This window comes from Haliotis cracherodii, unplaced genomic scaffold (assembly GCF_022045235.1).
Source record: "Haliotis cracherodii isolate W230 unplaced genomic scaffold, xgHalCrac1.p SCAF_3, whole genome shotgun sequence".
Taxonomy (NCBI): Eukaryota; Metazoa; Mollusca; class Gastropoda; order Lepetellida; family Haliotidae; genus Haliotis; species Haliotis cracherodii.
Window position 1 is genome coordinate 51126496 of NW_027266286.1, and position 25748 is coordinate 51152243.

General features: G+C 43.9%; 9 non-coding genes across 9 annotated transcripts; all 9 read left to right on the forward strand.

Moving 5' to 3' along the window:
* The first annotated feature begins 228 nt into the window (after positions 1-228).
* Positions 229-347, forward strand: LOC139476201 (5S ribosomal RNA). Its single transcript, XR_011654120.1, has one exon. It is a non-coding gene; the product is annotated as a 5S ribosomal RNA (ribosomal RNA).
* Positions 348-3241: 2894 nt separating this feature from the next.
* Positions 3242-3360, forward strand: LOC139476188 (5S ribosomal RNA). The gene has a single exon (XR_011654108.1). It is a non-coding gene; the product is annotated as a 5S ribosomal RNA (ribosomal RNA).
* A 2894-nt stretch (positions 3361-6254) lies between these two features.
* On the forward strand, positions 6255-6373 carry LOC139476189 (5S ribosomal RNA). The gene has a single exon (XR_011654109.1). It is a non-coding gene; the product is annotated as a 5S ribosomal RNA (ribosomal RNA).
* A 2893-nt stretch (positions 6374-9266) lies between these two features.
* Positions 9267-9385, forward strand: LOC139476190 (5S ribosomal RNA). Its single transcript, XR_011654110.1, has one exon. It is a non-coding gene; the product is annotated as a 5S ribosomal RNA (ribosomal RNA).
* A 2893-nt stretch (positions 9386-12278) lies between these two features.
* On the forward strand, positions 12279-12397 carry LOC139476192 (5S ribosomal RNA). The gene has a single exon (XR_011654112.1). It is a non-coding gene; the product is annotated as a 5S ribosomal RNA (ribosomal RNA).
* A 2893-nt stretch (positions 12398-15290) lies between these two features.
* On the forward strand, positions 15291-15409 carry LOC139476193 (5S ribosomal RNA). The gene has a single exon (XR_011654113.1). It is a non-coding gene; the product is annotated as a 5S ribosomal RNA (ribosomal RNA).
* A 2893-nt stretch (positions 15410-18302) lies between these two features.
* On the forward strand, positions 18303-18421 carry LOC139476194 (5S ribosomal RNA). The gene has a single exon (XR_011654114.1). It is a non-coding gene; the product is annotated as a 5S ribosomal RNA (ribosomal RNA).
* Positions 18422-21316: 2895 nt separating this feature from the next.
* LOC139476195 (5S ribosomal RNA) lies at positions 21317-21435 on the forward strand. Its single transcript, XR_011654115.1, has one exon. It is a non-coding gene; the product is annotated as a 5S ribosomal RNA (ribosomal RNA).
* A 2895-nt stretch (positions 21436-24330) lies between these two features.
* Positions 24331-24450, forward strand: LOC139476202 (5S ribosomal RNA). Its single transcript, XR_011654121.1, has one exon. It is a non-coding gene; the product is annotated as a 5S ribosomal RNA (ribosomal RNA).
* The last annotated feature ends 1298 nt before the right edge of the window (positions 24451-25748 follow it).

A 25748-nucleotide genomic window follows, 5' to 3' on the forward strand; every position in this document is an offset into this window, starting at 1 on the left:
AGGCCGGATCGAGTGAGCGAGTGTGCCGGGCCTCGTGTTAAACAGTGATCACATGTTTTTACAACGGCTAGATTTTGTAGATTTTAATCCCTGTAAATATACATCATAAATCAACAAACACAACATGTCTACTGAACCCGCTGAAAACGCGAGCATGCTGTTTTCATGGCAATGTCTTTTTACCAATGTGCGGTGTCTATATGTAGCTAAAGTTTGCCGATAAGCATTGTCTACGGCCATACCACGTTGAAAACACCGGTTTTCGTCCGATCACCGAAGTTAAGCAACGTCGGGCCCGGAGAGTACTTGGATGGGTGACCGCCTGGGAACACCGGGTGCAGTAGACATTTTTGCTATGCGATTCCCACTTTTTTCTTTTTCGACCATAAGGTGCACTTGCCTCATTCACATCTGATGTAATCATACACTTTTATTTCCTTGTAATTGGACCCACTCATGCATGTCTGCTCAAAGACATAGCTGCCAGCCATGTATTCTTACATACCTTTACAGAAAGGACTTTTCCACTATACATGTGATCATATTCAGTTGTCAGTTCACCCAACTCGTCAACTATTCTGAAGGCATGTACGTCCTTTTCGCCACATAAAGGTGTTTGCGTGCACCGATAATTGACTATTTTACTTACTTTCTTACTTTCAAAGCATGAATATATAATATATACATGTAAAATCATAATGTTGTTCGTGTTAAGTCTCGGCTCACATCTCTTTGCCTACACAGATAAGAAAAGGAGAAAGAGTTAGATCGTACAGAGCGCCTGTCAATAGGAGTTCACTGGCTTGCTGCTGGAAAATGTATTTTGAAAGCTGTGAGCAAGCTGATCACTGTTGACACGCTTTAAAAATATGGAAAAAAACGATGCGACTGTGTGATAAACCAGCTATTTTATGTTCCCCGTTCTAGCTGATCGCTTGCAAACGTACTTTAGACTTATTAGAAAGTATTTCCATACATTTCTCTCGCCATACAACAGGTAGATGTGACATGTTGCAGGTAGGGGGCTAGGCGAAACGCACACGACCAAGGGCGCACAACTCTTGGCGCTCTATATGAAAAGTCGTGCATAGGCGAGGCGTGTGTCGGTAAAACACCCCGCGGATGTCTGGCCCTTATCGCCGTTTTACACCTTTGAACACAACGTGCATGTGCAGCTACACACATAGGAAGTCTGCACTCAAGGATATTATATCTATCAACGACACTAATCGCCTCACTTTCCAACAGACACCCATTTTGGGGGTTAATAAACAAGCATAACAACAGTCATTAGTGTGAAGACACACTACCCCCCCACCCCCACCCCAACACACACACACAATAAAATCCCTGACGTACCTTTATCATCATCACATATGCGTGTTATGTGCGTTGCTGCTACGTTATCTCTGTTACCACAAGAACCTGCACTTTATTTCTGCTATACTGCTAATATAAATATTTATTGTTTTGTTATCAGTGTTTTCAAGTTTTCTTTTGGGGTATTTGGATGGCCCTGAAAAGGGCCTTTGGACCACAGAAATGTGGAGCGAAGGCGTGACAATGAGAGCTTAAGCCTTCTTTGGCTTGACTGCCTTCTTCTTGGGGGTCTTGACCTTCTTGGGTTTGGCTGCTGCCTTCTTGGGTGTCTTCGCCTTCTTGGGCTTGGCTGCAGCCTTCACCTTCTTTGGTGACTTAGCGGCCTTCTTAGTGGCTGTTTTGGGTTTCTTGGCAGCAGCTGGCTTCTTGACTTTCTTGGGGGATTTGGCAGCCTTCTTTGGTTTGGCAGCTGCCTTAGCCTTCTTGGGTTTTTCGGCTTTCTTTGCCTCGCCAAGACGGAATGATCCAGCGGCTCCAGTTCCCTTTGATTGCTTCAGTGCGCCGTTCTTGACTCCATTTTTCAAAGCAGTCTTGATGCGAGCATTGATGGCCACCTGGTTGTCACCAACCTTGTAGTTGGCCAAGATGTATTTCAGAACAGCCTGTCGGGAAGAACCACCCCTCTCCTTCAGGGATGAAATAGCTTTCTTGATCATCTCCAAATAGGTAGGATGTGCGGCAGCCTTCTTAGGCTTGGCAGCAGCCTTCTTCTTGGGAGTCTTGACAGCAGCGGGGGCAGCAGCAGCATCAGCCATAGTGGTAAGTTTGAGTGGTAAAAATTCACGTCAGCTACGAGAGAAGCACAGAGAGCGAATGACACTTCCCCACAGACGGCCCGGCTGATACTCCGGAGGCGCGGACGTCGGAGGAGACACCTTGCTTGTTGTGGCTGATAGCTGCACGCTTACAAGCGCGTGTGCTTTTTCGTGTATTTGTATCCGAATAATCACTTCTTAATCAAGGAAAGTTTCAATTTCAACAACACAGTTAGGTAGTAAAAACATTTGGCTACATTTCGGTTACAATAGCAACACTCACGGGTGAAGTTCAAAGCCACACGTGATGTTTCCAATGAAGCGACCCAGTCTAAATTGTAGACATCGTTACTTTCAAAAGCACATTTTTAGCCTTGAGACTCAAGTTTTTGCATTTTAAACCTTGCCTGTCAATTCTCAATATATCTAACTATGAAAGTAAAACACAACACTCATCAGTATTGTCTATGATAAGCTAGAACAAGCGTTCAAACAACGACAATGAAGCACGTTTTTCTGACGACTTCGCCATTTTGCAACAGAAAACATTTGACAGTATATTTCTGGAAACATAATTTTGGTCACTTCAATAAAGTTGAAACTAACTTTGTCATAACAAGTAAGTAACGGGGATTTTACTTTCAGGAAAACAGTCTACTAAGACGAGGATCTCGGGACACAAGCACTTAGGGCGCGAAGCCCCGAACAGTAACATATATACATAGGTGTTTAGATCACTCGATCGGTCGTCACAGATTAAGTCTTTTTGCCTGTCTTAATAGCACGATATTAGTAGGGGTCTTCGTCGTTTGGATGTTAATATTACCAGAACAATATAGGCTACCATGCATCAACGAAAAGTGAATGTTTGAGACGAGAGGCCGGATCGAGTGAGCGAGTGTGCCGGGCCTCGTGTTAAACAGTGATCACATGTTTTTACAACGGCTAGATTTTGTAGATTTTAATCCCTGTAAATATACATCATAAATCAACAAACACAACATGTCTACTGAACCCGCTGAAAACGCGAGCATGCTGTTTTCATGGCAATGTCTTTTTACCAATGTGCGGTGTCTATATGTAGCTAAAGTTTGCCGATAAGCATTGTCTACGGCCATACCACGTTGAAAACACCGGTTCTCGTCCGATCACCGAAGTTAAGCAACGTCGGGCCCGGAGAGTACTTGGATGGGTGACCGCCTGGGAACACCGGGTGCAGTAGACATTTTTGCTATGCGATTCCCACTTTTTTCTTTTTCGACCATAAGGTGCACTTGCCTCATTCACATCTGATGTAATCATACACTTTTATTTCCTTGTAATTGGACCCACTCATGCATGTCTGCTCAAAGACATAGCTGCCAGCCATGTATTCTTACATACCTTTACAGAAAGGACTTTTCCACTATACATGTGATCATATTCAGTTGTCAGTTCACCCAACTCGTCAACTATTCTGAAGGCATGTACGTCCTTTTCGCCACATAAAGGTGTTTGCGTGCACCGATAATTGACTATTTTACTTACTTTCTTACTTTCAAAGCATGAATATATAATATATACATGTAAAATCATAATGTTGTTCGTGTTAAGTCTCGGCTCACATCTCTTTGCCTACACAGATAAGAAAAGGAGAAAGAGTTAGATCGTACAGAGCGCCTGTCAATAGGAGTTCACTGGCTTGCTGCTGGAAAATGTATTTTGAAAGCTGTGAGCAAGCTGATCACTGTTGACACGCTTTAAAAATATGGAAAAAAACGATGCGACTGTGTGATAAACCAGCTATTTTATGTTCCCCGTTCTAGCTGATCGCTTGCAAACGTACTTTAGACTTATTAGAAAGTATTTCCATACATTTCTCTCGCCATACAACAGGTAGATGTGACATGTTGCAGGTAGGGGGCTAGGCGAAACGCACACGACCAAGGGCGCACAACTCTTGGCGCTCTATATGAAAAGTCGTGCATAGGCGAGGCGTGTGTCGGTAAAACACCCCGCGGATGTCTGGCCCTTATCGCCGTTTTACACCTTTGAACACAACGTGCATGTGCAGCTACACACATAGGAAGTCTGCACTCAAGGATATTATATCTATCAACGACACTAATCGCCTCACTTTCCAACAGACACCCATTTTGGGGGTTAATAAACAAGCATAACAACAGTCATTAGTGTGAAGACACACTACCCCCCCACCCCCACCCCAACACACACACACAATAAAATCCCTGACGTACCTTTATCATCATCACATATGCGTGTTATGTGCGTTGCTGCTACGTTATCTCTGTTACCACAAGAACCTGCACTTTATTTCTGCTATACTGCTAATATAAATATTTATTGTTTTGTTATCAGTGTTTTCAAGTTTTCTTTTGGGGTATTTGGATGGCCCTGAAAAGGGCCTTTGGACCACAGAAATGTGGAGCGAAGGCGTGACAATGAGAGCTTAAGCCTTCTTTGGCTTGACTGCCTTCTTCTTGGGGGTCTTGACCTTCTTGGGTTTGGCTGCTGCCTTCTTGGGTGTCTTCGCCTTCTTGGGCTTGGCTGCAGCCTTCACCTTCTTTGGTGACTTAGCGGCCTTCTTAGTGGCTGTTTTGGGTTTCTTGGCAGCAGCTGGCTTCTTGACTTTCTTGGGGGATTTGGCAGCCTTCTTTGGTTTGGCAGCTGCCTTAGCCTTCTTGGGTTTTTCGGCTTTCTTTGCCTCGCCAAGACGGAATGATCCAGCGGCTCCAGTTCCCTTTGATTGCTTCAGTGCGCCGTTCTTGACTCCATTTTTCAAAGCAGTCTTGATGCGAGCATTGATGGCCACCTGGTTGTCACCAACCTTGTAGTTGGCCAAGATGTATTTCAGAACAGCCTGTCGGGAAGAACCACCCCTCTCCTTCAGGGATGAAATAGCTTTCTTGATCATCTCCAAATAGGTAGGATGTGCGGCAGCCTTCTTAGGCTTGGCAGCAGCCTTCTTCTTGGGAGTCTTGACAGCAGCGGGGGCAGCAGCAGCATCAGCCATAGTGGTAAGTTTGAGTGGTAAAAATTCACGTTAGCTACGAGAGAAGCACAGAGAGCGAATGACACTTCCCCACAGACGGCCCGGCTGATACTCCGGAGGCGCGGACGTCGGAGGAGACACCTTGCTTGTTGTGGCTGATAGCTGCACGCTTACAAGCGCGTGTGCTTTTTCGTGTATTTGTATCCGAATAATCACTTCTTAATCAAGGAAAGTTTCAATTTCAACAACACAGTTAGGTAGTAAAAACATTTGGCTACATTTCGGTTACAATAGCAACACTCACGGGTGAAGTTCAAAGCCACACGTGATGTTTCCAATGAAGCGACCCAGTCTAAATTGTAGACATCGTTACTTTCAAAAGCACATTTTTAGCCTTGAGACTCAAGTTTTTGCATTTTAAACCTTGCCTGTCAATTCTCAATATATCTAACTATGAAAGTAAAACACAACACTCATCAGTATTGTCTATGATAAGCTAGAACAAGCGTTCAAACAACGACAATGAAGCACGTTTTTCTGACGACTTCGCCATTTTGCAACAGAAAACATTTGACAGTATATTTCTGGAAACATAATTTTGGTCACTTCAATAAAGTTGAAACTAACTTTGTCATAACAAGTAAGTAACGGGGATTTTACTTTCAGGAAAACAGTCTACTAAGACGAGGATCTCGGGACACAAGCACTTAGGGCGCGAAGCCCCGAACAGTAACATATATACATAGGTGTTTAGATCACTCGATCGGTCGTCACAGATTAAGTCTTTTTGCCTGTCTTAATAGCACGATATTAGTAGGGGTCTTCGTCGTTTGGATGTTAATATTACCAGAACAATATAGGCTACCATGCATCAACGAAAAGTGAATGTTTCAGACGAGAGGCCGGATCGAGTGAGCGAGTGTGCCGGGCCTCGTGTTAAACAGTGATCACATGTTTTTACAACGGCTAGATTTTGTAGATTTTAATCCCTGTAAATATACATCATAAATCAACAAACACAACATGTCTACTGAACCCGCTGAAAACGCGAGCATGCTGTTTTCATGGCAATGTCTTTTTACCAATGTGCGGTGTCTATATGTAGCTAAAGTTTGCCGATAAGCATTGTCTACGGCCATACCACGTTGAAAACACCGGTTCTCGTCCGATCACCGAAGTTAAGCAACGTCGGGCCCGGAGAGTACTTGGATGGGTGACCGCCTGGGAACACCGGGTGCAGTAGACATTTTTGCTATGCGATTCCCACTTTTTTCTTTTTCGACCATAAGGTGCACTTGCCTCATTCACATCTGATGTAATCATACACTTTTATTTCCTTGTAATTGGACCCACTCATGCATGTCTGCTCAAAGACATAGCTGCCAGCCATGTATTCTTACATACCTTTACAGAAAGGACTTTTCCACTATACATGTGATCATATTCAGTTGTCAGTTCACCCAACTCGTCAACTATTCTGAAGGCATGTACGTCCTTTTCGCCACATAAAGGTGTTTGCGTGCACCGATAATTGACTATTTTACTTACTTTCTTACTTTCAAAGCATGAATATATAATATATACATGTAAAATCATAATGTTGTTCGTGTTAAGTCTCGGCTCACATCTCTTTGCCTACACAGATAAGAAAAGGAGAAAGAGTTAGATCGTACAGAGCGCCTGTCAATAGGAGTTCACTGGCTTGCTGCTGGAAAATGTATTTTGAAAGCTGTGAGCAAGCTGATCACTGTTGACACGCTTTAAAAATATGGAAAAAAACGATGCGACTGTGTGATAAACCAGCTATTTTATGTTCCCCGTTCTAGCTGATCGCTTGCAAACGTACTTTAGACTTATTAGAAAGTATTTCCATACATTTCTCTCGCCATACAACAGGTAGATGTGACATGTTGCAGGTAGGGGGCTAGGCGAAACGCACACGACCAAGGGCGCACAACTCTTGGCGCTCTATATGAAAAGTCGTGCATAGGCGAGGCGTGTGTCGGTAAAACACCCCGCGGATGTCTGGCCCTTATCGCCGTTTTACACCTTTGAACACAACGTGCATGTGCAGCTACACACATAGGAAGTCTGCACTCAAGGATATTATATCTATCAACGACACTAATCGCCTCACTTTCCAACAGACACCCATTTTGGGGGTTAATAAACAAGCATAACAACAGTCATTAGTGTGAAGACACACTACCCCCCACCCCCACCCCAACACACACACACAATAAAATCCCTGACGTACCTTTATCATCATCACATATGCGTGTTATGTGCGTTGCTGCTACGTTATCTCTGTTACCACAAGAACCTGCACTTTATTTCTGCTATACTGCTAATATAAATATTTATTGTTTTGTTATCAGTGTTTTCAAGTTTTCTTTTGGGGTATTTGGATGGCCCTGAAAAGGGCCTTTGGACCACAGAAATGTGGAGCGAAGGCGTGACAATGAGAGCTTAAGCCTTCTTTGGCTTGACTGCCTTCTTCTTGGGGGTCTTGACCTTCTTGGGTTTGGCTGCTGCCTTCTTGGGTGTCTTCGCCTTCTTGGGCTTGGCTGCAGCCTTCACCTTCTTTGGTGACTTAGCGGCCTTCTTAGTGGCTGTTTTGGGTTTCTTGGCAGCAGCTGGCTTCTTGACTTTCTTGGGGGATTTGGCAGCCTTCTTTGGTTTGGCAGCTGCCTTAGCCTTCTTGGGTTTTTCGGCTTTCTTTGCCTCGCCAAGACGGAATGATCCAGCGGCTCCAGTTCCCTTTGATTGCTTCAGTGCGCCGTTCTTGACTCCATTTTTCAAAGCAGTCTTGATGCGAGCATTGATGGCCACCTGGTTGTCACCAACCTTGTAGTTGGCCAAGATGTATTTCAGAACAGCCTGTCGGGAAGAACCACCCCTCTCCTTCAGGGATGAAATAGCTTTCTTGATCATCTCCAAATAGGTAGGATGTGCGGCAGCCTTCTTAGGCTTGGCAGCAGCCTTCTTCTTGGGAGTCTTGACAGCAGCGGGGGCAGCAGCAGCATCAGCCATAGTGGTAAGTTTGAGTGGTAAAAATTCACGTCAGCTACGAGAGAAGCACAGAGAGCGAATGACACTTCCCCACAGACGGCCCGGCTGATACTCCGGAGGCGCGGACGTCGGAGGAGACACCTTGCTTGTTGTGGCTGATAGCTGCACGCTTACAAGCGCGTGTGCTTTTTCGTGTATTTGTATCCGAATAATCACTTCTTAATCAAGGAAAGTTTCAATTTCAACAACACAGTTAGGTAGTAAAAACATTTGGCTACATTTCGGTTACAATAGCAACACTCACGGGTGAAGTTCAAAGCCACACGTGATGTTTCCAATGAAGCGACCCAGTCTAAATTGTAGACATCGTTACTTTCAAAAGCACATTTTTAGCCTTGAGACTCAAGTTTTTGCATTTTAAACCTTGCCTGTCAATTCTCAATATATCTAACTATGAAAGTAAAACACAACACTCATCAGTATTGTCTATGATAAGCTAGAACAAGCGTTCAAACAACGACAATGAAGCACGTTTTTCTGACGACTTCGCCATTTTGCAACAGAAAACATTTGACAGTATATTTCTGGAAACATAATTTTGGTCACTTCAATAAAGTTGAAACTAACTTTGTCATAACAAGTAAGTAACGGGGATTTTACTTTCAGGAAAACAGTCTACTAAGACGAGGATCTCGGGACACAAGCACTTAGGGCGCGAAGCCCCGAACAGTAACATATATACATAGGTGTTTAGATCACTCGATCGGTCGTCACAGATTAAGTCTTTTTGCCTGTCTTAATAGCACGATATTAGTAGGGGTCTTCGTCGTTTGGATGTTAATATTACCAGAACAATATAGGCTACCATGCATCAACGAAAAGTGAATGTTTCAGACGAGAGGCCGGATCGAGTGAGCGAGTGTGCCGGGCCTCGTGTTAAACAGTGATCACATGTTTTTACAACGGCTAGATTTTGTAGATTTTAATCCCTGTAAATATACATCATAAATCAACAAACACAACATGTCTACTGAACCCGCTGAAAACGCGAGCATGCTGTTTTCATGGCAATGTCTTTTTACCAATGTGCGGTGTCTATATGTAGCTAAAGTTTGCCGATAAGCATTGTCTACGGCCATACCACGTTGAAAACACCGGTTCTCGTCCGATCACCGAAGTTAAGCAACGTCGGGCCCGGAGAGTACTTGGATGGGTGACCGCCTGGGAACACCGGGTGCAGTAGACATTTTTGCTATGCGATTCCCACTTTTTTCTTTTTCGACCATAAGGTGCACTTGCCTCATTCACATCTGATGTAATCATACACTTTTATTTCCTTGTAAATGGACCCACTCATGCATGTCTGCTCAAAGACATAGCTGCCAGCCATGTATTCTTACATACCTTTACAGAAAGGACTTTTCCACTATACATGTGATCATATTCAGTTGTCAGTTCACCCAACTCGTCAACTATTCTGAAGGCATGTACGTCCTTTTCGCCACATAAAGGTGTTTGCGTGCACCGATAATTGACTATTTTACTTACTTTCTTACTTTCAAAGCATGAATATATAATATATACATGTAAAATCATAATGTTGTTCGTGTTAAGTCTCGGCTCACATCTCTTTGCCTACACAGATAAGAAAAGGAGAAAGAGTTAGATCGTACAGAGCGCCTGTCAATAGAAGTTCACTGGCTTGCTGCTGGAAAATGTATTTTGAAAGCTGTGAGCAAGCTGATCACTGTTGACACGCTTTAAAAATATGGAAAAAAACGATGCGACTGTGTGATAAACCAGCTATTTTATGTTCCCCGTTCTAGCTGATCGCTTGCAAACGTACTTTAGACTTATTAGAAAGGATTTCCATACATTTCTCTCGCCATACAACAGGTAGATGTGACATGTTGCAGGTAGGGGGCTAGGCGAAACGCACACGACCAAGGGCGCACAACTCTTGGCGCTCTATATGAAAAGTCGTGCATAGGCGAGGCGTGTGTCGGTAAAACACCCCGCGGATGTCTGGCCCTTATCGCCGTTTTACACCTTTGAACACAACGTGCATGTGCAGCTACACACATAGGAAGTCTGCACTCAAGGATATTATATCTATCAACGACACTAATCGCCTCACTTTCCAACAGACACCCATTTTGGGGGTTAATAAACAAGCATAACAACAGTCATTAGTGTGAAGACACACTACCCCCCACCCCCACCCCAACACACACACACAATAAAATCCCTGACGTACCTTTATCATCATCACATATGCGTGTTATGTGCGTTGCTGCTACGTTATCTCTGTTACCACAAGAACCTGCACTTTATTTCTGCTATACTGCTAATATAAATATTTATTGTTTTGTTATCAGTGTTTTCAAGTTTTCTTTTGGGGTATTTGGATGGCCCTGAAAAGGGCCTTTGGACCACAGAAATGTGGAGCGAAGGCGTGACAATGAGAGCTTAAGCCTTCTTTGGCTTGACTGCCTTCTTCTTGGGGGTCTTGACCTTCTTGGGTTTGGCTGCTGCCTTCTTGGGTGTCTTCGCCTTCTTGGGCTTGGCTGCAGCCTTCACCTTCTTTGGTGACTTAGCGGCCTTCTTAGTGGCTGTTTTGGGTTTCTTGGCAGCAGCTGGCTTCTTGACTTTCTTGGGGGATTTGGCAGCCTTCTTTGGTTTGGCAGCTGCCTTAGCCTTCTTGGGTTTTTCGGCTTTCTTTGCCTCGCCAAGACGGAATGATCCAGCGGCTCCAGTTCCCTTTGATTGCTTCAGTGCGCCGTTCTTGACTCCATTTTTCAAAGCAGTCTTGATGCGAGCATTGATGGCCACCTGGTTGTCACCAACCTTGTAGTTGGCCAAGATGTATTTCAGAACAGCCTGTCGGGAAGAACCACCCCTCTCCTTCAGGGATGAAATAGCTTTCTTGATCATCTCCAAATAGGTAGGATGTGCGGCAGCCTTCTTAGGCTTGGCAGCAGCCTTCTTCTTGGGAGTCTTGACAGCAGCGGGGGCAGCAGCAGCATCAGCCATAGTGGTAAGTTTGAGTGGTAAAAATTCACGTCAGCTACGAGAGAAGCACAGAGAGCGAATGACACTTCCCCACAGACGGCCCGGCTGATACTCCGGAGGCGCGGACGTCGGAGGAGACACCTTGCTTGTTGTGGCTGATAGCTGCACGCTTACAAGCGCGTGTGCTTTTTCGTGTATTTGTATCCGAATAATCACTTCTTAATCAAGGAAAGTTTCAATTTCAACAACACAGTTAGGTAGTAAAAACATTTGGCTACATTTCGGTTACAATAGCAACACTCACGGGTGAAGTTCAAAGCCACACGTGATGTTTCCAATGAAGCGACCCAGTCTAAATTGTAGACATCGCTACTTTCAAAAGCACATTTTTAGCCTTGAGACTCAAGTTTTTGCATTTTAAACCTTGCCTGTCAATTCTCAATATATCTAACTATGAAAGTAAAACACAACACTCATCAGTATTGTCTATGATAAGCTAGAACAAGCGTTCAAACAACGACAATGAAGCACGTTTTTCTGACGACTTCGCCATTTTGCAACAGAAAACATTTGACAGTATATTTCTGGAAACATAATTTTGGTCACTTCAATAAAGTTGAAACTAACTTTGTCATAACAAGTAAGTAACGGGGATTTTACTTTCAGGAAAACAGTCTACTAAGACGAGGATCTCGGGACACAAGCACTTAGGGCGCGAAGCCCCGAACAGTAACATATATACATAGGTGTTTAGATCACTCGATCGGTCGTCACAGATTAAGTCTTTTTGCCTGTCTTAATAGCACGATATTAGTAGGGGTCTTCGTCGTTTGGATGTTAATATTACCAGAACAATATAGGCTACCATGCATCAACGAAAAGTGAATGTTTCAGACGAGAGGCCGGATCGAGTGAGCGAGTGTGCCGGGCCTCGTGTTAAACAGTGATCACATGTTTTTACAACGGCTAGATTTTGTAGATTTTAATCCCTGTAAATATACATCATAAATCAACAAACACAACATGTCTACTGAACCCGCTGAAAACGCGAGCATGCTGTTTTCATGGCAATGTCTTTTTACCAATGTGCGGTGTCTATATGTAGCTAAAGTTTGCCGATAAGCATTGTCTACGGCCATACCACGTTGAAAACACCGGTTCTCGTCCGATCACCGAAGTTAAGCAACGTCGGGCCCGGAGAGTACTTGGATGGGTGACCGCCTGGGAACACCGGGTGCAGTAGACATTTTTGCTATGCGATTCCCACTTTTTTCTTTTTCGACCATAAGGTGCACTTGCCTCATTCACATCTGATGTAATCATACACTTTTATTTCCTTGTAAATGGACCCACTCATGCATGTCTGCTCAAAGACATAGCTGCCAGCCATGTATTCTTACATACCTTTACAGAAAGGACTTTTCCACTATACATGTAATCATATTCAGTTGTCAGTTCACCCAACTCGTCAACTATTCTGAAGGCATGTACGTCCTTTTCGCCACATAAAGGTGTTTGCGTGTACCGATAATTGACTATTTTACTTACTTTCTTACTTTCAAAGCATGAATATATAATATATACATGTAAAATCATAATGTTGTTCGTGTTAAGTCTCGGCTCACATCTCTTTGCCTACACAGATAAGAAAAGGAGAAAGAGTTAGATCGTACAGAGCGCCTGTCAATAGGAGTTCACTGGCTTGCTGCTGGAAAATGTATTTTGAAAGCTGTGAGCAAGCTGATCACTGTTGACACGCTTTAAAAATATGGAAAAAAACGATGCGACTGTGTGATAAACCAGCTATTTTATGTTCCCCGTTCTAGCTGATCGCTTGCAAACGTACTTTAGACTTATTAGAAAGTATTTCCATACATTTCTCTCGCCATACAACAGGTAGATGTGACATGTTGCAGGTAGGGGGCTAGGCGAAACGCACACGACCAAGGGCGCACAACTCTTGGCGCTCTATATGAAAAGTCGTGCATAGGCGAGGCGTGTGTCGGTAAAACACCCCGCGGATGTCTGGCCCTTATCGCCGTTTTACACCTTTGAACACAACGTGCATGTGCAGCTACACACATAGGAAGTCTGCACTCAAGGATATTATATCTATCAACGACACTAATCGCCTCACTTTCCAACAGACACCCATTTTGGGGGTTAATAAACAAGCATAACAACAGTCATTAGTGTGAAGACACACTACCCCCCACCCCCACCCCAACACACACACACAATAAAATCCCTGACGTACCTTTATCATCATCACATATGCGTGTTATGTGCGTTGCTGCTACGTTATCTCTGTTACCACAAGAACCTGCACTTTATTTCTGCTATACTGCTAATATAAATATTTATTGTTTTGTTATCAGTGTTTTCAAGTTTTCTTTTGGGGTATTTGGATGGCCCTGAAAAGGGCCTTTGGACCACAGAAATGTGGAGCGAAGGCGTGACAATGAGAGCTTAAGCCTTCTTTGGCTTGACTGCCTTCTTCTTGGGGGTCTTGACCTTCTTGGGTTTGGCTGCTGCCTTCTTGGGTGTCTTCGCCTTCTTGGGCTTGGCTGCAGCCTTCACCTTCTTTGGTGACTTAGCGGCCTTCTTAGTGGCTGTTTTGGGTTTCTTGGCAGCAGCTGGCTTCTTGACTTTCTTGGGGGATTTGGCAGCCTTCTTTGGTTTGGCAGCTGCCTTAGCCTTCTTGGGTTTTTCGGCTTTCTTTGCCTCGCCAAGACGGAATGATCCAGCGGCTCCAGTTCCCTTTGATTGCTTCAGTGCGCCGTTCTTGACTCCATTTTTCAAAGCAGTCTTGATGCGAGCATTGATGGCCACCTGGTTGTCACCAACCTTGTAGTTGGCCAAGATGTATTTCAGAACAGCCTGTCGGGAAGAACCACCCCTCTCCTTCAGGGATGAAATAGCTTTCTTGATCATCTCCAAATAGGTAGGATGTGCGGCAGCCTTCTTAGGCTTGGCAGCAGCCTTCTTCTTGGGAGTCTTGACAGCAGCGGGGGCAGCAGCAGCATCAGCCATAGTGGTAAGTTTGAGTGGTAAAAATTCACGTCAGCTACGAGAGAAGCACAGAGAGCGAATGACACTTCCCCACAGACGGCCCGGCTGATACTCCGGAGGCGCGGACGTCGGAGGAGACACCTTGCTTGTTGTGGCTGATAGCTGCACGCTTACAAGCGCGTGTGCTTTTTCGTGTATTTGTATCCGAATAATCACTTCTTAATCAAGGAAAGTTTCAATTTCAACAACACAGTTAGGTAGTAAAAACATTTGGCTACATTTCGGTTACAATAGCAACACTCACGGGTGAAGTTCAAAGCCACACGTGATGTTTCCAATGAAGCGACCCAGTCTAAATTGTAGACATCGTTACTTTCAAAAGCACATTTTTAGCCTTGAGACTCAAGTTTTTGCATTTTAAACCTTGCCTGTCAATTCTCAATATATCTAACTATGAAAGTAAAACACAACACTCATCAGTATTGTCTATGATAAGCTAGAACAAGCGTTCAAACAACGACAATGAAGCACGTTTTTCTGACGACTTCGCCATTTTGCAACAGAAAACATTTGACAGTATATTTCTGGAAACATAATTTTGGTCACTTCAATAAAGTTGAAACTAACTTTGTCATAACAAGTAAGTAACGGGGATTTTACTTTCAGGAAAACAGTCTACTAAGACGAGGATCTCGGGACACAAGCACTTAGGGCGCGAAGCCCCGAACAGTAACATATATACATAGGTGTTTAGATCACTCGATCGGTCGTCACAGATTAAGTCTTTTTGCCTGTCTTAATAGCACGATATTAGTAGGGGTCTTCGTCGTTTGGATGTTAATATTACCAGAACAATATAGGCTACCATGCATCAACGAAAAGTGAATGTTTCAGACGAGAGGCCGGATCGAGTGAGCGAGTGTGCCGGGCCTCGTGTTAAACAGTGATCACATGTTTTTACAACGGCTAGATTTTGTAGATTTTAATCCCTGTAAATATACATCATAAATCAACAAACACAACATGTCTACTGAACCCGCTGAAAACGCGAGCATGCTGTTTTCATGGCAATGTCTTTTTACCAATGTGCGGTGTCTATATGTAGCTAAAGTTTGCCGATAAGCATTGTCTACGGCCATACCACGTTGAAAACACCGGTTCTCGTCCGATCACCGAAGTTAAGCAACGTCGGGCCCGGAGAGTACTTGGATGGGTGACCGCCTGGGAACACCGGGTGCAGTAGACATTTTTGCTATGCGATTCCCACTTTTTTCTTTTTCGACCATAAGGTGCACTTGCCTCATTCACATCTGATGTAATCATACACTTTTATTTCCTTGTAATTGGACCCACTCATGCATGTCTGCTCAAAGACATAGCTGCCAGCCATGTATTCTTACATACCTTTACAGAAAGGACTTTTCCACTATACATGTGATCATATTCAGTTGTCAGTTCACCCAACTCGTCAACTATTCTGAAGGCATGTACGTCCTTTTCGCCACATAAAGGTGTTTGCGTGCACCGATAATTGACTATTTTACTTACTTTCTTACTTTCAAAGCATGAATATATAATATATACATGTAAAATCATAATGTTGTTCGTGTTAAGTCTCGGCTCACATCTCTTTGCCTACACAGATAAGAAAAGGAGAAAGAGTTAGATCGTACAGAGCGCCTGTCAATAGGAGTTCACTGGCTTGCTGCTGGAAAATGTATTTTGAAAGCTGTGAGCAAGCTGATCACTGTTGACACGCTTTAAAAATATGGAAAAAAACGATGCGACTGTGTGATAAACCAGCTATTTTATGTTCCCCGTTCTAGCTGATCGCTTGCAAACGTACTTTAGACTTATTAGAAAGTATTTCCATACATTTCTCTCGCCATACAACAGGTAGATGTGACATGTTGCAGGTAGGGGGCTAGGCGAAACGCACACGACCAAGGGCGCACAACTCTTGGCGCTCTATATGAAAAGTCGTGCATAGGCGAGGCGTGTGTCGGTAAAACACCCCGCGGATGTCTGGCCCTTATCGCCGTTTTACACCTTTGAACACAACGTGCATGTGCAGCTACACACATAGGAAGTCTGCACTCAAGGATATTATATCTATCAACGACACTAATCGCCTCACTTTCCAACAGACACCCATTTTGGGGGTTAATAAACAAGCATAACAACAGTCATTAGTGTGAAGACACACTACCCCCCACCCCCACCCCAACACACACACACAATAAAATCCCTGACGTACCTTTATCATCATCACATATGCGTGTTATGTGCGTTGCTGCTACGTTATCTCTGTTACCACAAGAACCTGCACTTTATTTCTGCTATACTGCTAATATAAATATTTATTGTTTTGTTATCAGTGTTTTCAAGTTTTCTTTTGGGGTATTTGGATGGCCCTGAAAAGGGCCTTTGGACCACAGAAATGTGGAGCGAAGGCGTGACAATGAGAGCTTAAGCCTTCTTTGGCTTGACTGCCTTCTTCTTGGGGGTCTTGACCTTCTTGGGTTTGGCTGCTGCCTTCTTGGGTGTCTTCGCCTTCTTGGGCTTGGCTGCAGCCTTCACCTTCTTTGGTGACTTAGCGGCCTTCTTAGTGGCTGTTTTGGGTTTCTTGGCAGCAGCTGGCTTCTTGACTTTCTTGGGGGATTTGGCAGCCTTCTTTGGTTTGGCAGCTGCCTTAGCCTTCTTGGGTTTTTCGGCTTTCTTTGCCTCGCCAAGACGGAATGATCCAGCGGCTCCAGTTCCCTTTGATTGCTTCAGTGCGCCGTTCTTGACTCCATTTTTCAAAGCAGTCTTGATGCGAGCATTGATGGCCACCTGGTTGTCACCAACCTTGTAGTTGGCCAAGATGTATTTCAGAACAGCCTGTCGGGAAGAACCACCCCTCTCCTTCAGGGATGAAATAGCTTTCTTGATCATCTCCAAATAGGTAGGATGTGCGGCAGCCTTCTTAGGCTTGGCAGCAGCCTTCTTCTTGGGAGTCTTGACAGCAGCGGGGGCAGCAGCAGCATCAGCCATAGTGGTAAGTTTGAGTGGTAAAAATTCACGTCAGCTACGAGAGAAGCACAGAGAGCGAATGACACTTCCCCACAGACGGCCCGGCTGATACTCCGGAGGCGCGGACGTCGGAGGAGACACCTTGCTTGTTGTGGCTGATAGCTGCACGCTTACAAGCGCGTGTGCTTTTTCGTGTATTTGTATCCGAATAATCACTTCTTAATCAAGGAAAGTTTCAATTTCAACAACACAGTTAGGTAGTAAAAACATTTGGCTACATTTCGGTTACAATAGCAACACTCACGGGTGAAGTTCAAAGCCACACGTGATGTTTCCAATGAAGCGACCCAGTCTAAATTGTAGACATCGTTACTTTCAAAAGCACATTTTTAGCCTTGAGACTCAAGTTTTTGCATTTTAAACCTTGCCTGTCAATTCTCAATATATCTAACTATGAAAGTAAAACACAACACTCATCAGTATTGTCTATGATAAGCTAGAACAAGCGTTCAAACAACGACAATGAAGCACGTTTTTCTGACGACTTCGCCATTTTGCAACAGAAAACATTTGACAGTATATTTCTGGAAACATAATTTTGGTCACTTCAATAAAGTTGAAACTAACTTTGTCATAACAAGTAAGTAACGGGGATTTTACTTTCAGGAAAACAGTCTACTAAGACGAGGATCTCGGGACACAAGCACTTAGGGCGCGAAGCCCCGAACAGTAACATATATACATAGGTGTTTAGATCACTCGATCGGTCGTCACAGATTAAGTCTTTTTGCCTGTCTTAATAGCACGATATTAGTAGGGGTCTTCGTCGTTTGGATGTTAATATTACCAGAACAATATAGGCTACCATGCATCAACGAAAAGTGAATGTTTCAGACGAGAGGCCGGATCGAGTGAGCGAGTGTGCCGGGCCTCGTGTTAAACAGTGATCACATGTTTTTACAACGGCTAGATTTTGTAGATTTTAATCCCTGTAAATATACATCATAAATCAACAAACACAACATGTCTACTGAACCCGCTGAAAACGCGAGCATGCTGTTTTCATGGCAATGTCTTTTTACCAATGTGCGGTGTCTATATGTAGCTAAAGTTTGCCGATAAGCATTGTCTACGGCCATACCACGTTGAAAACACCGGTTCTCGTCCGATCACCGAAGTTAAGCAACGTCGGGCCCGGAGAGTACTTGGATGGGTGACCGCCTGGGAACACCGGGTGCAGTAGACATTTTTGCTATGCGATTCCCACTTTTTTCTTTTTCGACCATAAGGTGCACTTGCCTCATTCACATCTGATGTAATCATACACTTTTATTTCCTTGTAAATGGACCCACTCATGCATGTCTGCTCAAAGACATAGCTGCCAGCCATGTATTCTTACATACCTTTACAGAAAGGACTTTTCCACTATACATGTGATCATATTCAGTTGTCAGTTCACCCAACTCGTCAACTATTCTGAAGGCATGTACGTCCTTTTCGCCACATAAAGGTGTTTGCGTGCACCGATAATTGACTATTTTACTTACTTTCTTACTTTCAAAGCATGAATATATAATATATACATGTAAAATCATAATGTTGTTCGTGTTAAGTCTCGGCTCACATCTCTTTGCCTACACAGATAAGAAAAGGAGAAAGAGTTAGATCGTACAGAGCGCCTGTCAATAGGAGTTCACTGGCTTGCTGCTGGAAAATGTATTTTGAAAGCTGTGAGCAAGCTGATCACTGTTGACACGCTTTAAAAATATGGAAAAAAAACGATGCGACTGTGTGATAAACCAGCTATTTTATGTTCCCCGTTCTAGCTGATCGCTTGCAAACGTACTTTAGACTTATTAGAAAGTATTTCCATACATTTCTCTCGCCATACAACAGGTAGATGTGACATGTTGCAGGTAGGGGGCTAGGCGAAACGCACACGACCAAGGGCGCACAACTCTTGGCGCTCTATATGAAAAGTCGTGCATAGGCGAGGCGTGTGTCGGTAAAACACCCCGCGGATGTCTGGCCCTTATCGCCGTTTTACACCTTTGAACACAACGTGCATGTGCAGCTACACACATAGGAAGTCTGCACTCAAGGATATTATATCTATCAACGACACTAATCGCCTCACTTTCCAACAGACACCCATTTTGGGGGTTAATAAACAAGCATAACAACAGTCATTAGTGTGAAGACACACTACCCCCCCACCCCCACCCCAACACACACACACAATAAAATCCCTGACGTACCTTTATCATCATCACATATGCGTGTTATGTGCGTTGCTGCTACGTTATCTCTGTTACCACAAGAACCTGCACTTTATTTCTGCTATACTGCTAATATAAATATTTATTGTTTTGTTATCAGTGTTTTCAAGTTTTCTTTTGGGGTATTTGGATGGCCCTGAAAAGGGCCTTTGGACCACAGAAATGTGGAGCGAAGGCGTGACAATGAGAGCTTAAGCCTTCTTTGGCTTGACTGCCTTCTTCTTGGGGGTCTTGACCTTCTTGGGTTTGGCTGCTGCCTTCTTGGGTGTCTTCGCCTTCTTGGGCTTGGCTGCAGCCTTCACCTTCTTTGGTGACTTAGCGGCCTTCTTAGTGGCTGTTTTGGGTTTCTTGGCAGCAGCTGGCTTCTTGACTTTCTTGGGGGATTTGGCAGCCTTCTTTGGTTTGGCAGCTGCCTTAGCCTTCTTGGGTTTTTCGGCTTTCTTTGCCTCGCCAAGACGGAATGATCCAGCGGCTCCAGTTCCCTTTGATTGCTTCAGTGCGCCGTTCTTGACTCCATTTTTCAAAGCAGTCTTGATGCGAGCATTGATGGCCACCTGGTTGTCACCAACCTTGTAGTTGGCCAAGATGTATTTCAGAACAGCCTGTCGGGAAGAACCACCCCTCTCCTTCAGGGATGAAATAGCTTTCTTGATCATCTCCAAATAGGTAGGATGTGCGGCAGCCTTCTTAGGCTTGGCAGCAGCCTTCTTCTTGGGAGTCTTGACAGCAGCGGGGGCAGCAGCAGCATCAGCCATAGTGGTAAGTTTGAGTGGTAAAAATTCACGTCAGCTACGAGAGAAGCACAGAGAGCGAATGACACTTCCCCACAGACGGCCCGGCTGATACTCCGGAGGCGCGGACGTCGGAGGAGACACCTTGCTTGTTGTGGCTGATAGCTGCACGCTTACAAGCGCGTGTGCTTTTTCGTGTATTTGTATCCGAATAATCACTTCTTAATCAAGGAAAGTTTCAATTTCAACAACACAGTTAGGTAGTAAAAACATTTGGCTACATTTCGGTTACAATAGCAACACTCACGGGTGAAGTTCAAAGCCACACGTGATGTTTCCAATGAAGCGACCCAGTCTAAATTGTAGACATCGTTACTTTCAAAAGCACATTTTTAGCCTTGAGACTCAAGTTTTTGCATTTTAAACCTTGCCTGTCAATTCTCAATATATCTAACTATGAAAGTAAAACACAACACTCATCAGTATTGTCTATGATAAGCTAGAACAAGCGTTCAAACAACGACAATGAAGCACGTTTTTCTGACGACTTCGCCATTTTGCAACAGAAAACATTTGACAGTATATTTCTGGAAACATAATTTTGGTCACTTCAATAAAGTTGAAACTAACTTTGTCATAACAAGTAAGTAACGGGGATTTTACTTTCAGGAAAACAGTCTACTAAGACGAGGATCTCGGGACACAAGCACTTAGGGCGCGAAGCCCCGAACAGTAACATATATACATAGGTGTTTAGATCACTCGATCGGTCGTCACAGATTAAGTCTTTTTGCCTGTCTTAATAGCACGATATTAGTAGGGGTCTTCGTCGTTTGGATGTTAATATTACCAGAACAATATAGGCTACCATGCATCAACGAAAAGTGAATGTTTCAGACGAGAGGCCGGATCGAGTGAGCGAGTGTGCCGGGCCTCGTGTTAAACAGTGATCACATGTTTTTACAACGGCTAGATTTTGTAGATTTTAATCCCTGTAAATATACATCATAAATCAACAAACACAACATGTCTACTGAACCCGCTGAAAACGCGAGCATGCTGTTTTCATGGCAATGTCTTTTTACCAATGTGCGGTGTCTATATGTAGCTAAAGTTTGCCGATAAGCATTGTCTACGGCCATACCACGTTGAAAACACCGGTTCTCGTCCGATCACCGAAGTTAAGCAACGTCGGGCCCGGAGAGTACTTGGATGGGTGACCGCCTGGGAACACCGGGTGCAGTAGACATTTTTGCTATGCGATTCCCACTTTTTTCTTTTTCGACCATAAGGTGCACTTGCCTCATTCACATCTGATGTAATCATACACTTTTATTTCCTTGTAATTGGACCCACTCATGCATGTCTGCTCAAAGACATAGCTGCCAGCCATGTATTCTTACATACCTTTACAGAAAGGACTTTTCCACTATACATGTGATCATATTCAGTTGTCAGTTCACCCAACTCGTCAACTATTCTGAAGGCATGTACGTCCTTTTCGCCACATAAAGGTGTTTGCGTGCACCGATAATTGACTATTTTACTTACTTTCTTACTTTCAAAGCATGAATATATAATATATACATGTAAAATCATAATGTTGTTCGTGTTAAGTCTCGGCTCACATCTCTTTGCCTACACAGATAAGAAAAGGAGAAAGAGTTAGATCGTACAGAGCGCCTGTCAATAGGAGTTCACTGGCTTGCTGCTGGAAAATGTATTTTGAAAGCTGTGAGCAAGCTGATCACTGTTGACACGCTTTAAAAATATGGAAAAAAACGATGCGACTGTGTGATAAACCAGCTATTTTATGTTCCCCGTTCTAGCTGATCGCTTGCAAACGTACTTTAGACTTATTAGAAAGTATTTCCATACATTTCTCTCGCCATACAACAGGTAGATGTGACATGTTGCAGGTAGGGGGCTAGGCGAAACGCACACGACCAAGGGCGCACAACTCTTGGCGCTCTATATGAAAAGTCGTGCATAGGCGAGGCGTGTGTCGGTAAAACACCCCGCGGATGTCTGGCCCTTATCGCCGTTTTACACCTTTGAACACAACGTGCATGTGCAGCTACACACATAGGAAGTCTGCACTCAAGGATATTATATCTATCAACGACACTAATCGCCTCACTTTCCAACAGACACCCATTTTGGGGGTTAATAAACAAGCATAACAACAGTCATTAGTGTGAAGACACACTACCCCCCACCCCCACCCCAACACACACACACAATAAAATCCCTGACGTACCTTTATCATCATCACATATGCGTGTTATGTGCGTTGCTGCTACGTTATCTCTGTTACCACAAGAACCTGCACTTTATTTCTGCTATACTGCTAATATAAATATTTATTGTTTTGTTATCAGTGTTTTCAAGTTTTCTTTTGGGGTATTTGGATGGCCCTGAAAAGGGCCTTTGGACCACAGAAATGTGGAGCGAAGGCGTGACAATGAGAGCTTAAGCCTTCTTTGGCTTGACTGCCTTCTTCTTGGGGGTCTTGACCTTCTTGGGTTTGGCTGCTGCCTTCTTGGGTGTCTTCGCCTTCTTGGGCTTGGCTGCAGCCTTCACCTTCTTTGGTGACTTAGCGGCCTTCTTAGTGGCTGTTTTGGGTTTCTTGGCAGCAGCTGGCTTCTTGACTTTCTTGGGGGATTTGGCAGCCTTCTTTGGTTTGGCAGCTGCCTTAGCCTTCTTGGGTTTTTCGGCTTTCTTTGCCTCGCCAAGACGGAATGATCCAGCGGCTCCAGTTCCCTTTGATTGCTTCAGTGCGCCGTTCTTGACTCCATTTTTCAAAGCAGTCTTGATGCGAGCATTGATGGCCACCTGGTTGTCACCAACCTTGTAGTTGGCCAAGATGTATTTCAGAACAGCCTGTCGGGAAGAACCACCCCTCTCCTTCAGGGATGAAATAGCTTTCTTGATCATCTCCAAATAGGTAGGATGTGCGGCAGCCTTCTTAGGCTTGGCAGGCAGCCTTCTTCTTGGGAGTCTTGACAGCAGCGGGGGGCAGCAGCAGCATCAGCCATAGTGGTAAGTTTGAGTGTAAAAATTCACGTCAGCTACGAGAGAAGCACAGAGAGCGAATGACACTTCCCCACAGACGGCCCGGCTGATACTCCGGAGGCGCGGACGTCGGAGGAGACACCTTGCTTGTTGTGGCTGATAGCTGCACGCTTACAAGCGCGTGTGCTTTTTCGTGTATTTGTATCCGAATAATCACTTCTTAATCAAGGAAAGTTTCAATTTCAACAACACAGTTAGGTAGTAAAAACATTTGGCTACATTTCGGTTACAATAGCAACACTCACGGGTGAAGTTCAAAGCCACACGTGATGTTTCCAATGAAGCGACCCAGTCTAAATTGTAGACATCGTTACTTTCAAAAGCACATTTTTAGCCTTGAGACTCAAGTTTTTGCATTTTAAACCTTGCCTGTCAATTCTCAATATATCTAACTATGAAAGTAAAACACAACACTCATCAGTATTGTCTATGATAAGCTAGAACAAGCGTTCAAACAACGACAATGAAGCACGTTTTTTCTGACGACTTCGCCATTTTGCAACAGAAAACATTTGACAGTATATTTCTGGAAACATAATTTTGGTCACTTCAATAAAGTTGAAACTAACTTTGTCATAACAAGTAAGTAACGGGGATTTTACTTTCAGGAAAACAGTCTACTAAGACGAGGATCTCGGGACACAAGCACTTAGGGCGCGAAGCCCCGAACAGTAACATATATACATAGGTGTTTAGATCACTCGATCGGTCGTCACAGATTAAGTCTTTTTGCCTGTCTTAATAGCACGATATTAGTAGGGGTCTTCGTCGTTTGGATGTTAATATTACCAGAACAATATAGGCTACCATGCATCAACGAAAAGTGAATGTTTCAGACGAGAGGCCGGATCGAGTGAGCGAGTGTGCCGGGCCTCGTGTTAAACAGTGATCACATGTTTTTACAACGGCTAGATTTTGTAGATTTTAATCCCTGTAAATATACATCATAAATCAACAAACACAACATGTCTACTGAACCCGCTGAAAACGCGAGCATGCTGTTTTCATGGCAATGTCTTTTTACCAATGTGCGGTGTCTATATGTAGCTAAAGTTTGCCGATAAGCATTGTCTACGGCCATACCCACGTTGAAAACACCGGTTCTCGTCCGATCACCGAAGTTAAGCAACGTCGGGCCCGGAGAGTACTTGGATGGGTGACCGCCTGGGAACACCGGGTGCAGTAGACATTTTTGCTATGCGATTCCCACTTTTTTCTTTTTCGACCATAAGGTGCACTTGCCTCATTCACATCTGATGTAATCATACACTTTTATTTCCTTGTAATTGGACCCACTCATGCATGTCTGCTCAAAGACATAGCTGCCAGCCATGTATTCTTACATACCTTTACAGAAAGGACTTTTCCACTATACATGTGATCATATTCAGTTGTCAGTTCACCCAACTCGTCAACTATTCTGAAGGCATGTACGTCCTTTTCGCCACATAAAGGTGTTTGCGTGCACCGATAATTGACTATTTTACTTACTTTCTTACTTTCAAAGCATGAATATATAATATATACATGTAAAATCATAATGTTGTTCGTGTTAAGTCTCGGCTCACATCTCTTTGCCTACACAGATAAGAAAAGGAGAAAGAGTTAGATCGTACAGAGCGCCTGTCAATAGGAGTTCACTGGCTTGCTGCTGGAAAATGTATTTTGAAAGCTGGTGAGCAAGCTGATCACTGTTGACACGCTTTAAAAATATGGAAAAAAACGATGCGACTGTGTGATAAACCAGCTTTTTTATGTTCCCCGTTCTAGCTGATCGCTTGCAAACGTACTTTAGACTTATTAGAAAGTATTTCCATACATTTCTCTCGCCATACAACAGGTAGATGTGACATGTTGCAGGTAGGGGGGCTAGGCGAAACGCACACGACCAAGGGCGCACAACTCTTGGCGCTCTATATGAAAAGTCGTGCATAGGCCGAGGCGTGTGTCGGTAAAACACCCCGCGGATGTCTGGCCCTTATCGCCGTTTTACACCTTTGAACACAACGTGCATGTGCAGCTACACACATAGGAAGTCTGCACTCAAGGATATTATATCTATCAACGACACTAATCGCCTCACTTTCCAACAGACACCCATTTTGGGGGTTAATAAACAAGCATAACAACAGTCATTAGTGTGAAGACACACTACCCCCCACCCCCACCCCAACACACACACACAATAAAATCCCTGACGTACCTTTATCATCATCACATATGCGTGTTATGTGCGTTGCTGCTACGTTATCTCTGTTACCACAAGAACCTGCACTTTATTTCTGCTATACTGCTAATATAAATATTTATTGTTTTGTTATCAGTGTTTTCAAGTTTTCTTTTGGGGTATTTGGATGGCCCTGAAAAGGGCCTTTGGACCACAGAAATGTGGAGCGAAGGCGTGACAATGAGAGCTTAAGCCTTCTTTGGCTTGACTGCCTTCTTCTTGGGGGTCTTGACCTTCTTGGGTTTGGCTGCTGCCTTCTT